Source organism: Pinus tabuliformis, chromosome 7 (genome assembly GCF_031772625.1).
Source record: "Pinus tabuliformis cultivar Carrire ecotype Pingquan chromosome 7, CPIR1, whole genome shotgun sequence".
In the NCBI taxonomy this organism is placed as follows: Eukaryota; Viridiplantae; Streptophyta; class Pinopsida; order Pinales; family Pinaceae; genus Pinus; species Pinus tabuliformis.
Genome location: NC_142293.1, coordinates 655699915 through 655715335, shown reverse-complemented (window position 1 = coordinate 655715335; position 15421 = coordinate 655699915). Strand labels below are relative to the sequence as shown.

General features: G+C 38.3%; 1 pseudogene; it reads left to right on the top strand.

Annotated features, from left to right (window-relative positions):
- Positions 1-14852, top strand: part of LOC149249135 (putative metal-nicotianamine transporter YSL7) — a 202873-nt pseudogene extending 188021 nt beyond the window's left edge.
- Positions 14853-15421: the final 569 nt, after the last annotated feature.

Genomic DNA, 15421 nt, shown 5'->3' with positions numbered 1-15421 from the left:
CATTGTGCACTCTTGCACATTGGTGATGAAAACATTTATGTTCCTAAGAATTTGAATAAACTCTTTGCTCCATTGTTCTAATCCATGCACAAGGAGAACTTCTTTATGCATGGTGACAAATCCATCATAGAGCTTATTCATGGTAGTCTCAAGTTTTCATACTTTAGTGAGTATCACTTTCCTAATTTCTCCCATTGCAGAAACTACACTCTACACTCGAAGTTGTTCTGCCTCTTTCCTAGTACCCTACAAGTTATTTTCCATTTGTTCATTCTCATCCAATGAGAACTTAAAATTTGAGCTGATTTCTCCTCCATAAGTCAAGATAGCATCGACAAGGGAAGTTGGATGCTTTATGATGTCTGACACTATCACCCTTTCCTTCATGAATGCAGGTGATGCGCGATCATTCAGGAAGTGCTTCCTCCATGCCTATACAATCTTCTTCTACAACTCATCAAATGGTAGATTGTACACACCTATGACTATATCATCATCAAGGAAAATAACTTCTCCTTGGTCACTCTAGATTGTTTATGATGCTGGAGGTGGTGGAGACTAAGAGGTGACCTCTCGTGCTTGCATCATAAGGTCAGTGTCTTCATTTTGTGTATCCTTCTCCAACTCCATGTATGTCACATCAATTAGTTTCTCAATCTATTGAGCAAGCTCCCAACCCTGCATCTATTCACCGTCTTCTTCCATTTATGTCTATTTTGACTCATCAACCTGTATGGACATTTTTTTCGTTGTCATTGTGCCTTACCTTTCTTCTTCCTCTTGTTTTTGTTTCTCTTCTCTTTCTCTCCTCCTCAACTCCTACTCTTCCTTCAACTTCTTCTTCATCTCCTGTAGTTTCATTTTTTTGTTCATGTAGCCTCTTCTTTTCTCTCTTCCTTCACCCCTCTCTCTTTATCCATTTCTCCCTCTTTTCCTCCACTACCAAAGTTTCTTTCTCCATGATAGTATCTACCCTCACCTTGAATATTTGATCTGCCTCTGGGTTCTCGATAATCTTCCTCTTGCCCTTTTCCTACACTAAATTATTTCTTGTTACTTCTTTTGTTGTTGCTTCCTGCCCTGCTATTGTCTATAGAGAAGCTTTCCAAGTTGTTTCTATACTGACTGACTTGAGGAATTTGGAGGAATTGTAGTAGTACCTCCAAGGGTCCTCCTCATGCCAATGAAATGTCCCATGGATCCATGGAATGTACACTTTCACATTTTGGTCCTTGAAAATATCGTGGGGATCATACACTTTAAATATTTGGTGCTGAACTCAAATCCTACTATCTACGAAGCTCCGACATCCATATCCTTCAAGCTTTTAATCTTGTACAATCTAATTTGGAAAGGAAGAGTGGGCCATGGTGCCTTCTTCTTCCTATGATGTGCTACTGACAACCCTATGGAGAGGTGATATGAGACCTCTTGCATGAACAACTTGTTAGTGGCATACCTTGGTAGAACATGCAGAGGCTTCTCTTCGCCATACACTCTGATGAAGATGCCACCTGGTGAGGCATACCAATATGCGATGTTCACTATCGCCTCCATTGCTTCTTGGGATATGCAATGTGGATCCTGCTCAAATATTAGCTTGTACAACAAGATGATGAAATGGTCAGTTAGCTTTGCCATCACTCCTTGATAGTTGTCGTTGGAAGGAAACTTGCAATAAACATTGATGAGAGTCTCCTTAGGTGTCCATGTCCAACGCATTCCAGGAAACTCTGCTAGGAACATATTGCATCAAGTAAGTATGGAGACATATAGAATCTCGCTTGCTGATTCTTAGGTGGATTCCGAGTGTTAGTCACATGGATCATCAACTATTGAGCCAATAAGTCCGACCATTTGAATGGCTTCCCATCACCACTCACCAACTGTTCTGGTACAATTGCCCAACCTTTAGGAAAGGTTTCTAAGTTATCTTGACCATATATTCTACATGCAAATATGGTCAAGAACAGATAAGCCTTCCTTAGATACTTTATCTTGTAAATATTATTGGGTGTTTGTCCAAACTTTGTCGGCTCTTTCACCCATCACTTGACAATGTCTCTAGTTCTCACAAAACTATGGGTGGTTTAGAAAAGTGTTTCCATGTGGTTCACCAACTAAGGTAAATGATACATCTACTGAAATTTCTTTGCCCTGAAGGTGGCAAGATCTATCCTATTGGCATTGCTCAGTGTCATAGTCTCTGGATATGTGTGTGAGACAATCCAGTGGATGATGTCCACACATGGGAACATGGGGTACCTTCATGAAACCTTGTGTAATCCTAAACAGTGGATGCTAAGGTAAACCTATTGATCCTCTAAGTCTTCCTTGAATTCCTCTACAAATGTATCCTTGATTTGTTTCCATGTTAATGTGGTACCCTTCTCAATGAGCAATTGAGTGTTTAGATAATCTGGTATATTAACTAACATCTGCTCAACTGCTTCCCTAGTACTGATCTTGATGATTTCCTTTGATGCAGCTCTCTTGGAGGCAATGTTAACTATAACTGCTAGAGAAATTCTCAAAAACTACTGTACCTGGAGACAAAGAAGACACTCATGGCAGAAAAATGTTAGCTTAAAACCAAGATAAACTTCAAGACCAGACCAAGCAACAAACCAGACTCATAATGGGATAGACTATGCAATTCTAGTTCACAGAGGTCATTGGTTTCCTGTTGGAACTGTGCATTGTGCAGTCCTGCAATCAGTGGGAAGGATTACTGACTAGAACTACGCAATGTGCAGTTCAGTCTTAGGCCATGTCTAGGAGAAACTATGCATTGGACAGTCTTAGTGGCCTATATGGGAGGGTGGATTCTAGAATTGTGTAGTGCGTAGTTGGAACTAGGCCAAGGCAACCTCTGTGCAATTTGAGAAGCCAAGTCAGATACCTTGAGCTCCTAGAATGCAAAATGCATGCAAGAAAATACAAGATCCGGGCAAGGGGAGCCCAAATCTGCCCAAGGGGAGTGTGAAATCATGCATATTCAAAGGAATATGTGATTTTTAGTATAGATATGACTAATTTATTATGCATGAAATTGAAAAAAGTGTAGGAATTAATGAAACTAAATGAAAACAAAGCATGTGAAGAGAGTCGTCGCAATGACAACCGTTAGTGAAAAAACAAGGTAATGCATGCAACACTTGGGAAAGGCAATGAAAAACTTGAAACAACACTTCTACAAGCTAAAACAAGTTAAAGCAATAGTGTTCATTCAACAAAACAAGTGAAACAACACTCTCACAAGCTAAACAAGAAAAAGCGACAGAAAAAGTAGCAAAAGACTAGAAAAGAAAAACTTACCCGGAAAAGCGACGACGATGGCACCGAAGGTACCTTGACCTTGATCTCTTCGAGAATGCTAGAGCTCCAAGATTGAATGTGAAAATTATCTCTAGCAATTTCGATTAAAGAGATTTGTTGAATTTAAGGTTTATGACACGAAGGCCAAAAATCAAGGAAAAAGTGACACTTGGCGGTAGTTTCCAAAATAACTGAAGTGCCTCCTTTGGGTTGCTATAAATAGATTCCTATTTTCTAGCGATGCCTTTTCTTTTTTTTCTTCTTTTCTTTTTTTTGAAAAGGTGCCATGAATTTCCTGGAGTGATTGCTCAATTCTAGGGAGAACCGAGCAACTCCCTGGTTCATGCACTAAGTAGCTTCTGAGCACAAATTCTTCTGTGCAATTTATGGGTTGAGTGGCTCTAGGCTACCTCTCATGTTCTATGCAATTTCCCAACTGAAGGTTGACTTTCAACTAGTACTACCTAAATTTTGAGCTGAAGGCTCACTGTCAGCTTGGACTGCGCAATTCCCAAGAGAAAGGTTGGTTTTCCTCAAGGATTATGCAGTTCTCTAAGGCAAGCTTGAAACTAGATGGAAACCAAGTCAAGAGATCGGCTTGTGGGTTAGAGAGTAAACCAAGTAAGAAAACACAAGCCAAGATGCAAAGGATGAGGCTCAATCAAAGCACAATTACTTGGATTGGTGTAATATGAGTTACTGTGATTTAGAAGGGAGGCTCCAAAACAAACCATAGGGAAACTTTTGGAGGGGATGTTGTAGACGCTAAAACACAGTGGTATTTACCAATATGGAAGATAGATATTGAATTTTTAATGGTGGTCCTTAATTTTTTTCCTCAAATAGTGTATAAATGATACCATGGTTGGAGAATTTTACCCCAGGACAAGGAAACATTTATACGTGTCCCAGTTTGGATCAGGTTGTATTCCCTTCCATTGGACTATTGGCTCCCTCCAACTTTAAAGCTAATAGGATATTCTCTTGGAAAATTCATAAAAATATCAGAAGCAACTTTACAAGGCAGATACAAAGCATATGAAAAAATTTGTGTTGAAATGGATGTCTCCGGGGCTATATGTGAAGCTATTAAACTAGAGTTCCATGATGAATTTTGGTTACAACCAGTGGACTAGGAACAAACCCCTTTCAGATGTAGACAATGCCATGAATATGGCCACCTAATAAGGGAATTCCCTTTAAGAAAAATTGAGGAACATACCAAAGAGACAAAATGAAAGGATCAAGAAGGCTTTGTCAAACCTAGTCCATGGGGTAGACCTAAAAAAATACAACAATAATGAAATCAGGGACACAAATCCCAAAGAAATAGCTTTGAAGTCCTAGTCGAGGAAAACCTAAAGGGACAAGGCAGGGAAGAAGAGGATAATGAGGAAAAAGGAGAAGGTAAAGAGGAAGAAATGGTCCATCCAAATGATGACTATGAACACCAAGCAAATATCCCAGATCTATCAAAGTATTTTGAGGGAGACACAGAAATGACCCCAATTGAAGTAGGAACAAAGGATCCATAACTAGAGGAGATAATCGACCAGGACGGAATCAACCTCCAGGATATGATGACGAGCAAGGAAAAAGGGGATAGAGGTAGTTAATGTAGATCAAATGAATAAAATCCAATATCCATACCTAATGAGAGAAGAGACGAGATTATAGGGGCAGAAAAGATCACATCTAGAAAAAAATGGGATCTCCAAAATGATCCATGTTGGGAGTAAAAACAGTGGGCTCTCAAATGGTTCTGGTACCATGGCAGAGCCAATGATAGATGGGGAAGAAGCTGAGCAGTGTCTCCCTCAAGGAGATGGGAGATATTTTAATAAATTTAGGTAGTATGAGAGCGTTAGGCTCGCTCTCCTTAAACCATAATTAAAGCATAATTTTTTTATCATGGAACATAAGGGGCATTAATACCCTTAGGAAACAATTGTTGTTAAAGAAAAAGATTCAAATGGAACAACCAAATATCATTTTTTTACAAGAGTCAAAGTGTTCAGTAGAGAAATTAAAGTAGTTAAGTAGGAGATTAGGGATAAGGTATGACATAGTGGAGGTGGAAGCGCAGGGCTTGGCAGGGGGATTGGCCATCTGCTGGAACACCCAATCCTTCATCTTATTGGACATTGAAGCCAATAGATCATACTTATTAGTAGAAATGCAGGTGATAGGAGCCCCATGCACAATGGTGTTTGAAAATGTTTATGGTCCTCAAATAATGTAGGAGAATATTAAACTCTAGCAAGATCTCATAAAGATAAAGATCGGAAAAGGGCATCTTCCTTATATTATGGGGGGAGATTTCAATATGATAACCTCTCTATTAGAGAAGAAAGGTGGACAAAGAAGAGTAGATAGAGATGCTGAAGCATTCAAGGAATTCATTGAGGAATCCAACCTCATTGATATGGAAACAACAAATGGATGATTCACCTGGAGTAATAAGTAGGGGGGACAACATCAAGTGGTGCCCAAACTGGACAAATTTTTAATCTCGAAAGATTTACTAATGAGAGGGGTATATGTGGAAGTAAATATCTTTCCCTACGGGGGGTTGGATCATTGGCTAGTGCTCTTAATGATTTTGTTAGTAGGTACCCCAAAAAATGGTCCTTTTAGATTTGAAGCCTTAGGGTTAGATCACCCTGCCTTCATGGATAATATCAAAGGATGGTTGGAGGAAGGAATCCCAATGAGAGGCTCAAAAATGTTCATCCTGCAGGCTAGGTTAAAACATATTATGTAAAAACTAGAAAAATGGAACAAGGCAAAATTTGGAAACATCTTTAAAGTGAAATGTAACACCCTACTCCCACATCTACCCAAGCTATCGGAAAATCGGGGTAAACACGAGATGAGAGGCTACTATGATCTAATTCAACCTCCTAGGTCACCTTATGGAAGTGGAACTGAAAAAACACAACAAAATTGACCATCCACACATCCCATAGAACCTCCAAGGGTTACCCCACCTTTCCAAGTGACTAACCGCTAAGGAAACTCAACAGTTCAAGAACATAGATCCCCAGTCACTCCCTTTCCAAGCCCTCCAAGTGAATGAGGGTCCCAAGCGCTCCCATGAGCCTGCTTGAGTGCAACAATAGCCTTTTCCTGCCAATAATAGGACAACAACTGGGAGATTTAAGGCTAAATTCAAGGGCTAGGACCGAATCACTGCCCAAAAATTCATGGAATCTATAGAAATAAAAAGAAACATAGACACTGTTATCACTTAAGAAAAAATATTTTAAATTCTAAACATCAATTTTTTTTAAATTTGTCAAAGGGTTGGTGTCAGTTTTGGGTCTAGTCTTTTCCTCTTGTTTTAGAGTCTAAAGAGTTTGAATAGGAGTCTTGTTAAGAGTCTTGTTGGTATGTCAAAAGGGGTCAATTCTCTGCTTTAGTCTATCATTGGTCTCATATCTCACATGAATATCATATGTCGAAACTCGTTTCAAAGTTCTTATGTGCTACGAAACTGTCTAGGTGATTTCGTAGCGCAGAAACCCTGTCTAGGTGATTTCGTAGTGCAAAACACAGATTTTGCACTGGCTGCGCTACGAAATCAGGGATTCGTGTGAATTCATACCAAATCTTGCTCAGTTGTCATATCTATCAAAATCCATTATGTTTACATCATCATTTTTCAACTTATACACTTCGCCTATCATGTCCAACCGCTTATCTTCATCATTAGAGTCGTTAGGTACATTGGTATGCTCAGATTTCAAGTTTCAAGAAGAGCCAAGCATTGACATTCACAATCATGATTTGTGTTTGGGTTCATGTGTGACAAATGAATTGTTAAGCCTTCAATTTGAATTCCATGAAGATCAAACGAGGCCGTTTTCAAGCGAGGCAGCTTTCAAGAGAGGCAATTATCGAAGATTAAGGCAGTGCAAGTATTTCAAATCTCTATCCCGTTGAATCCCATGGAGAGGGCTACAGAAGGAAAGGATCACAGGTCAGGTAGGTGCTTGAGGAGTGAACCTAAAGGTTTAGACATTATATTAAAGAATAGAGAAGTTGAATGCACATTTAAGCAGGTTGGCTGTTGGAATTTTTGTGAAAAGCTTCAAGGAGGCCATATGCAAATCACCAAGGAGTTCGCTTTGAATTTCACAGGACTAAATTCAAAAGTTGGGCTGCTTGAATTATCCATCTCTCCAGAGATCATATCTGAAGTTACTGAAATCCCAAGGGGAGAGGAAAGATGGTTTAAAAATTTCAAATTTGGTATGACCCCAGGCAAAGAATTTCTGAAGCTGGAGTTCATTGATTCTGATTTAAATAAGTTTGTGCCCAGGAATTTTGTCAAGGAATCATATGCCAATTTACTAACCTGCATACAAAGGTACTTTAACTGTGAGGGGAGGTATCATAAGGTGTATTCATATCACTTCAAGCTTATGCTGCATTTCACAGGAAAGATATCTCTTGATTTACCTTTCTACCTGTTTCGTAGCCTAGGCAAAATGTGTGACAAGGTGCAGTTAAAAAGGGAAGCCCGTGAGATCTAATTGTTTCATCATGGCTTAGTTAAATTAATCGTTTTGCATGAGCTTGAAAAAGTAGGTAAGGATTGGCCCACATTCATGTTTATGTCTGGTTTCAAGAACGAGACCGGTCTTAGTCCTCAAGCTACAAAAGATTCTCCAACAATAACTGGCCATTGTGCAGAGACAAGATCCAGGAGATTTGTAAAATTGAAGGCCAAGAAATAGGTAAAGGAACCCACCAAACCACTGATAATCCAAGACACACCCCAACAGTCCCAGAAAGAGAAAATTCAGATCAGAGAGGGTGTACATGAATCATCTATAGGTGAAGTAGTCCAGAGAAGAATGACAAGGAGCCAGTTAGCTAAGGAAAATGGCAGGACAGTGGTTACTAAGGAAAGCCCGGTTTCAAAGGGAAGTATTAATGACTTGCTGCAAGCTATTGATATCGAAGAATCTCCCTTGGTTCAAGCAGATTTGATAGAATCAGGAAAGGACAAGACCAAAAAGATCAAAGCCTTGAAAAAGCTCAAGTTTGATGATTTGGTTGCAAAATTTGTCTTCAAGCCAAGAAGACCAGTGATGAGGCATTCAAGACAGGTACAAGAGACACCGCTAGAAGCAAGTGAAATAGAGGAGATAGCACAATCCCATGAAGGAAAAGATAAAGGTAAGGCAGTTATCCCTCAGGAAGAATATAGTGTTGAAGAGTTAAAAAAGAAGTTGAAAATAGCAAACCTGGAAATTGCTAAAATGAAGAAAGCCTCAAGGAAACATGCAATCAAGGAAGCTCATTTTAACAAAATGGAGGCTCTATGGGAAGACAAAACAATTCAAATACCTCAGGTGGTCGACTGTCATGCTCAATACTACACATGGTCAGTTCTTGCAATAAAGGAAGCAAAATTCATCAGAAGAGTTAATACGAAACTGAGAGCTGGGATCAGGGTTATGAAGAGACAAATTGAGGATTTGAAGATGCAGCTAAGCCAGCGGGAAAGATTTCCTTAAGGAAATCACATAACAAGTAAGGTTATATCCCAAATTTTGATGACTTACCTTGTTACAGTTTTTCTTAAAAAGTGATGCATCCCCATTTAGTTTTAAATAGCTTCAGGGCAGTTGAAAGGGACATTTCAATATAAAAGAGGCTCAAGACAGTCAGATTTTGGTATTAAAACTATGTTTTGTGATTACACAGCGGTTTCGTAGCGTGCTACGAAACTGCTGTAGCTGCATAATTAAACTCAGTTGACCAATTTTGAGTAATCAAGGGGAAACTTTTTTGAAAGGGGAGTTGAAAAAAGGATCATTTACAATGTGCAAGCAACCAGCAAGGGTAAAACAAGCGGAGGAAAAGATATATGAACTCTAAGTTTTTGTCATACAAATGATCACCGCTAGTATTGTCCATGACATTTCAAACAGCTTTGAAGAGGTTTTGTCTTCATATGAGTATATGGGAAAGGTCTACAGCACATCAAGAACGTGGCACTCCAATACACTTTTGTGTAAACAAAGAAGAACAACATGGTTAATTGGTTTCAAATATCCTTGAGGAAACCAAAAGCAGAAAAATAGGGGCAATTTCCTACTTTTCAGGAGCAGTAAAGGAGATGAGACATTAAGGGCTAGCAAGGAGTTTTAAACATCCACCAAAGTTAAATTGAAGGGAACCACTTGTCAGAGAATGAGTTTTGATTGTAATAAATGCTATTATCAGCATGATGTGGAGTTAAACTCCTAATTGTCTTAGGTTTCTAAAGCTTCTAGTTAGCAGTTGTTGTATTTAATAGTTAGTTAAAGTTTGAGTAGGTGTCATAGCAAGCAGAATTCGAGTTCCCCTCATGCTGGAGGAGGAATCTCAGCTATGTAAAGAATTCTATATATAGGAGAGAGAGCAATGTACTTAGGGTTGGAAATTTATTGAGAAAAGCTCTGATATTTGGCTTTATGTAAAAGACTTTGTTTCTTAGTAATACAATATTGGCTTTGCTTCTCAGGAATCAAAAGGAATTCGATGTGATGAATGTCTTGTGTTGTCTTTTCCTATTATCTACAGTGTTATGAATGTGTGATTACTTAGAAATCACTAACAGTGCTCTAATTTCCTTCATATATTTGTAAACTGTGCTGGCCTTCTATGTGTTTGGTGTGTTCTACATATGTTGGATTCTGAATGCCCTGACTTCTATGCAAAGCTAACCTTACTGTCACTACTGAAGCATATCTGACTCCATAAGCCCAATGGATACTTTCTAATTGTGTTTCAACCTCTTATACTTGTTCATTTTGTTTCATAGAGTTAGCCATCTTATTCATTATCCAAATCTTTAATCTTGTGAGAGAGCCCTCTCAGGTTGAGGAGGCTAAGCCTCAGCCTAAAGTAGGTTTGAAAGAGTTAATTAAAGTCTACCTGATTAGCAGCCTGTCAGGTTCTGGTTTTGAGATAACAGACATAATGATGCCAATGCAAATTCTCAAACAAATACTTAACTGGACCCCTACTATCCATAACAGGAATTTTGTCAAACATGTCACAAATATGCATTCTACAATTCATAATAAGATATCTGAGCATATGGGTCTTATACTTATCTGAGAATCACTAAGATGCATTGATGCCTTATAACATTAGCTGTATTATCATCTATTGGGTCATAGATTCATTACTCAATCATTTACAAATCAAAGCATGATGAGAACCCTTCATTTTATCTGTCATAAACATATTCATAACTAGCATATAAACAACAAAAATAATGAGGATACAATAGCCATAAATTCCACATATAATCCAATACTTTTACATAGAAAATACCAAGGAAAGTAACTCTTATTAATGAATGCAAAAGACAACCCAGTATGGGACTACCACGTTCCACCTAACCATAGATTAGTTGAGTTAAATCTCTCTTCATCCAATCACCCCCGTGCCATATTCCAAGCACGAATGTGGGACTCAAACCAAAAGAACCAACCAGGCCTTCCCTAGGCTAAACCACCTCACCCTCATCAATAGAATCAGGATTTACCACAATCCTCAGTAGATCACTAGGCCATAAACAAGCATGGATGACACCAGATTTCTCCACCTACCACGTGAGAAATTTTCTTGTCTCCTAGTATCTAGGAATTACCATAATGCACAGTCTGATTCAGTGATCACTAGGCCGTAATCAAGACACCACCCTCTAGGCTTTACCATATATCCTTCCATTCACCAGCAAGGATTCCTAGATCTAGTCAAGCGAAACTACATATAGGCTTTACCATATATCCCTCCATTCACTGGTCGAGGATTCCTAAGCCCATTGAGGCACATAATACCTGGATTTACCGCAACCCATAGTCCAATTTAGGGGTAACTACGCCAATGGTTTTACAACAATCCATAGTTTGGTTCAAGGATCACTAGGCCATGTGTTGTTTCATTCAAATATCCACCTCACTCATCTTCTAATCCATCAAGTAATCCAACTCAGCCAAAACATGAGAACCCCATCACACCATAGCCATCTAGAAATGGAAAGTCAAGGCTTAAGAACATTGTCACACCAGGAAAAAGCCATGCCCATGACAACAACAGAACCAAGAACATACATGCACAACCATGCATGCCAAATCCAGCAAGAAAATCACACATGCAAATCAATATCTGCAAGTAAACCCGTTATAGATGCTTGATCCCGCTCTATCTTGCTTGATCTTTTGTCTTCCACTTTGGCTTATTTTCCTTTCTTAATCCAATGCTGAAGTGCTCCAAGAAAACTCTAACTATCCAAGAGTGAGAGAGATAATAGAGAGAGAACTCCAAAACTAAATTGACCAAAGCTATGAACTAATCCTCAGAAGCCTTTTTATTAATGTGGCACTTATTTTCTTCATTTTCCATTATTTTGCTTCATTTTCCTCCTCACATGCAACCTGTGACCATTCACCTTCATTTTCTCCTAATTTCCATTATTTTCATAAATAAATTTCCAAAAATGCCATTTTTCCTTTCCAAAGCATTTGTCATTGCATTTCCCAATTTCCTTAGCCATAATAACTGAAATGAACACCGATATTAGGATTTTTTTTCCCAAAATTCAACTTGGATTATGTGTCCCATAACCATGGTTATTATTTTTCCCTTATTAACTTTTATTACATGGAAGTTTCACCAAGGTTGTTACATGAAAAAGGTATTGGAACAGAAAAAGGAAGCACTGCAGCAATGACTAATTTCTCAAGGTTATTCAAACGACAACAAAGGAGGGGAGAGAAATTTACTAAAGAAATGGGAGGATAGAACTAACATTGACACTTTCACTTGCATCTACATATGCACTTGGATCTTCATAGCTTATGGATATGAGAGGGAGAGAGAAATAATAAATTCTTTGACCGATCAACCATCAAACATATTAAATCCAATAAAGTCCTACGCATAAGGGATGAGAGGGGGAAAACTTTCAAGGCTAATCAAGACATTGAGAAGGTCTTGGTATAACACTTCCAAAAGATATATGAAGAGCCCCAAGTGGAGAGGGAGGAAGAAATCCAAAATATTGTAAGGCACATCCCGAACATGCTCACTGAAGAGCACAACAAGAATATAAACAAGTCGGACTCAATGGAGGAAGTTGTTAGAACAGTTCTAGACTAAGTCATGAGTAGGTTTTGGAATTTTTGTTTGTTAGGATTAATTTTGTAGATTTCAAAAAAATTTCATATGCTATCAGAATCACCCGATTTTCTCGTTCAAATGGTCTCCCTTATTTTTCGAACAATCTTTCCTTTTTTTGTGTTATTTCTTCTTTAAAAAATTTCCAATACTACCAGAATTTCCAGTAGTGTTTCTTAGTTTTAAAAATAAATACGAAAACACAATTGTTTCCAATTGTCCATGTGTCATGATAGTGGAATGTCAAATCCAAATCATGAGATTTTGTGATTGGATAGGTCACAAACCCCAAGTCAAGTCAAATGGTAGTCATTAATCATTTTCGTTGATCATGTTTGCTAGGTGGCAGTCAGAGCCATAGCCAATTGTTTTCTACCCCACCCATCTTAAATAACTTGGGTTTCCCAAAATCTATAGCATGTCTGTAGTGTTATTCTTAGCTAGCTATTTAAATTTCGATGGTCGTTCTTTCTGTTTCACGTAATGCGCTACCAGAATTTCTGACCAGTCCAAATTAATGCAGGAAAATTACCAGATTTGCAAAGATTCTCGTACAACCACTTGTAGTAGATCAACTGAACTCTCCAAGGAAACTCAACTTCATCATTGCATCTACATGCTATCTATCATGACATGAAATCTTGTGTAATCATGAAGGATTATAATCATGGAGAGATTGAACCATAGCCTCATCTCAAATATTCGAAAGTGAAGGAAATGTCACCATTTCGAATTTCTGAAAAGTAGCTAAGAAGACACTGATTAAGGAGTTTAATACCACATCACAGATCTTCAGGAAGCCTAATTTAAAATAGTTGCAACAACTGTTGGGTAATCTTTCACACTTTGACAGCTATTCTTCATAATCAACAAGCAGATACTCTATGGCACCAAAGTCTAGGAAAGGTGGAAAGCTCAAGAGAATTGAACCCCAAGGAGTTGAGTCAGTTGATGCTAATCCGAAGGTTAGAAGCTTGTTCATTCAGGCAGGTTGGGATCCACTTTGCACGAGGTTAGGAGACTCACATAAAGGAGTAGCCCGTGAATTTTCTGAGACCTTCAATGGTTAGCAAGCTACCATTTTTGGTTTTCAGTTGCAGTTTTTGGAAAAATCTATTCCATAGGCTTTTAACCTTCCCCAGGAAGGGGAAAAGTGGTTCAAAGGACAACTTATCATAGGAGGAGATCTCAATGATTTTATCAAATATGAATACCGAGATCCCAACTCGGCCAAAGGAATTCCCAACAGTTATCTAAAGAAAGAATGGGAAGAAACAATCAAGCTAGTTAAGATCTACCTCACTTGTGAGAGAAGATATATAGTAGTTTTTCTGTACCATATGAGGCTTTTATTTCATTTTGCAGGTATGAGGGCTCTTAATCTACCTTATTTTATATTAAAGAGCCCAACCAAAATGGCAGCCAGGATTCAAACACATCAAGAACCATCAGAGTACAACCTATATCATCAGGCAATTATCAAGGCTCTGGTTGACGAAGAATTGGAAAACAAGAACCAAACTTCAGACCATTTCTTGTTTTATAGAGCCGGCCAACCTGCACCAAAACCCCAAGAAACTGATAAGATTTCTTCAACACGAGTTCAGACAAAGAGGGCAACAACTGCATCAACTGAGGGAAACTCCAAAAGAAAGACAAGAAGGGAAGGTGTCAGCAGAGGTGCCAAAAGTAGCAAAAAGAAGCCTTCAGTTACTAAAATTAAAAAGAAAAAGGAGCAAGGAGAAAGCTCTTCTACCCAAAAAATTGAAAGCTCAAAAATGGTTCCTCTTGTTGGACCTTTTACTAAGGTTTACATAAGAACTAGGAGAAGAAACCTTGTAGCTGAAGATAAATCTAAAGCTCAGGTGTTTCCAGAAATTCAGAAAGCACATGAAAAACAACAACAAGACCAACCTCTTGATTCTGATGAGGAAATATTGAAGGAAGCAGGATATACAAGAACTAGTAAAAATAAGAAGGAAGAGCTAAAACTAGTTGTTGGAACTAGGAGGAGGCATACTAGGGAAAAGAACAAATATAGACTGAAATCAAAGGCCCTAAATAACCCTAGTTTTCTAATTGAAGTAATAGTTATAGAAGAACAACCTACAAAGCTGCAGACTGAGGATCCCTCAATTGCAGAAATTAGAAGATCCTTGAAGACACAAAGAGACAAAGCTCCCATGGACCAGCCATCAGACTCTTCCAAAAGAAAAAAGATCCAAAAAGAAGTAGAAAGGAGAGAGGCCATCATCAAAGAAGACACAACAAAAATCACAAGGTCTAAATATGGTAGAATTAAAACCAACTTGGATAAGCTTGTGGAGGCTGCAACTCACATAGAATGAAAGGGTATTTTGAAGTAGTTTTGTTGAAATTTTGAAGTGGAAACATTATCCTACCAAAAGTTTCAAAGTGTTTCCAGACTTTTTGCCCTTACAATTATTACCATAATTTCCTGTAGCACCTATCACAACAGAAATATATAGTTGTCAGCAGCAAACCTCTGGGCTAGTTTTGGAACACAACAACTCATAATGATAGCGATAAGAAAGATGATGGATATGAGATAGTTATGAGGTTGTTGAAGGTTATGTTTAATGAAGACATATGGCCATTCAATAGGCAAGACGATAAAGAGAAAATTCAGCAGCAAAAGGGTCAACCAGTTAGTTTTCTAGTAGCAAAGTGTCATTCTTCCCCTTCTTCTCATCTCCACTTGTACTTTCTATTGTAATTTGATGGGATATGATCTTAATGTCTAAAAGACACTAATATAATAAGAATATAGTCGAACCACCAATTTAGGAGAGTTGGAGTTGGTGCCTCTCTCCCTCTATGTACCTTTTGTAAATATCACTTCAAGGTTGGATTTTGGTTCACCTGAAGACTCGGCTTAAGAAAATAGCTTTTTCTA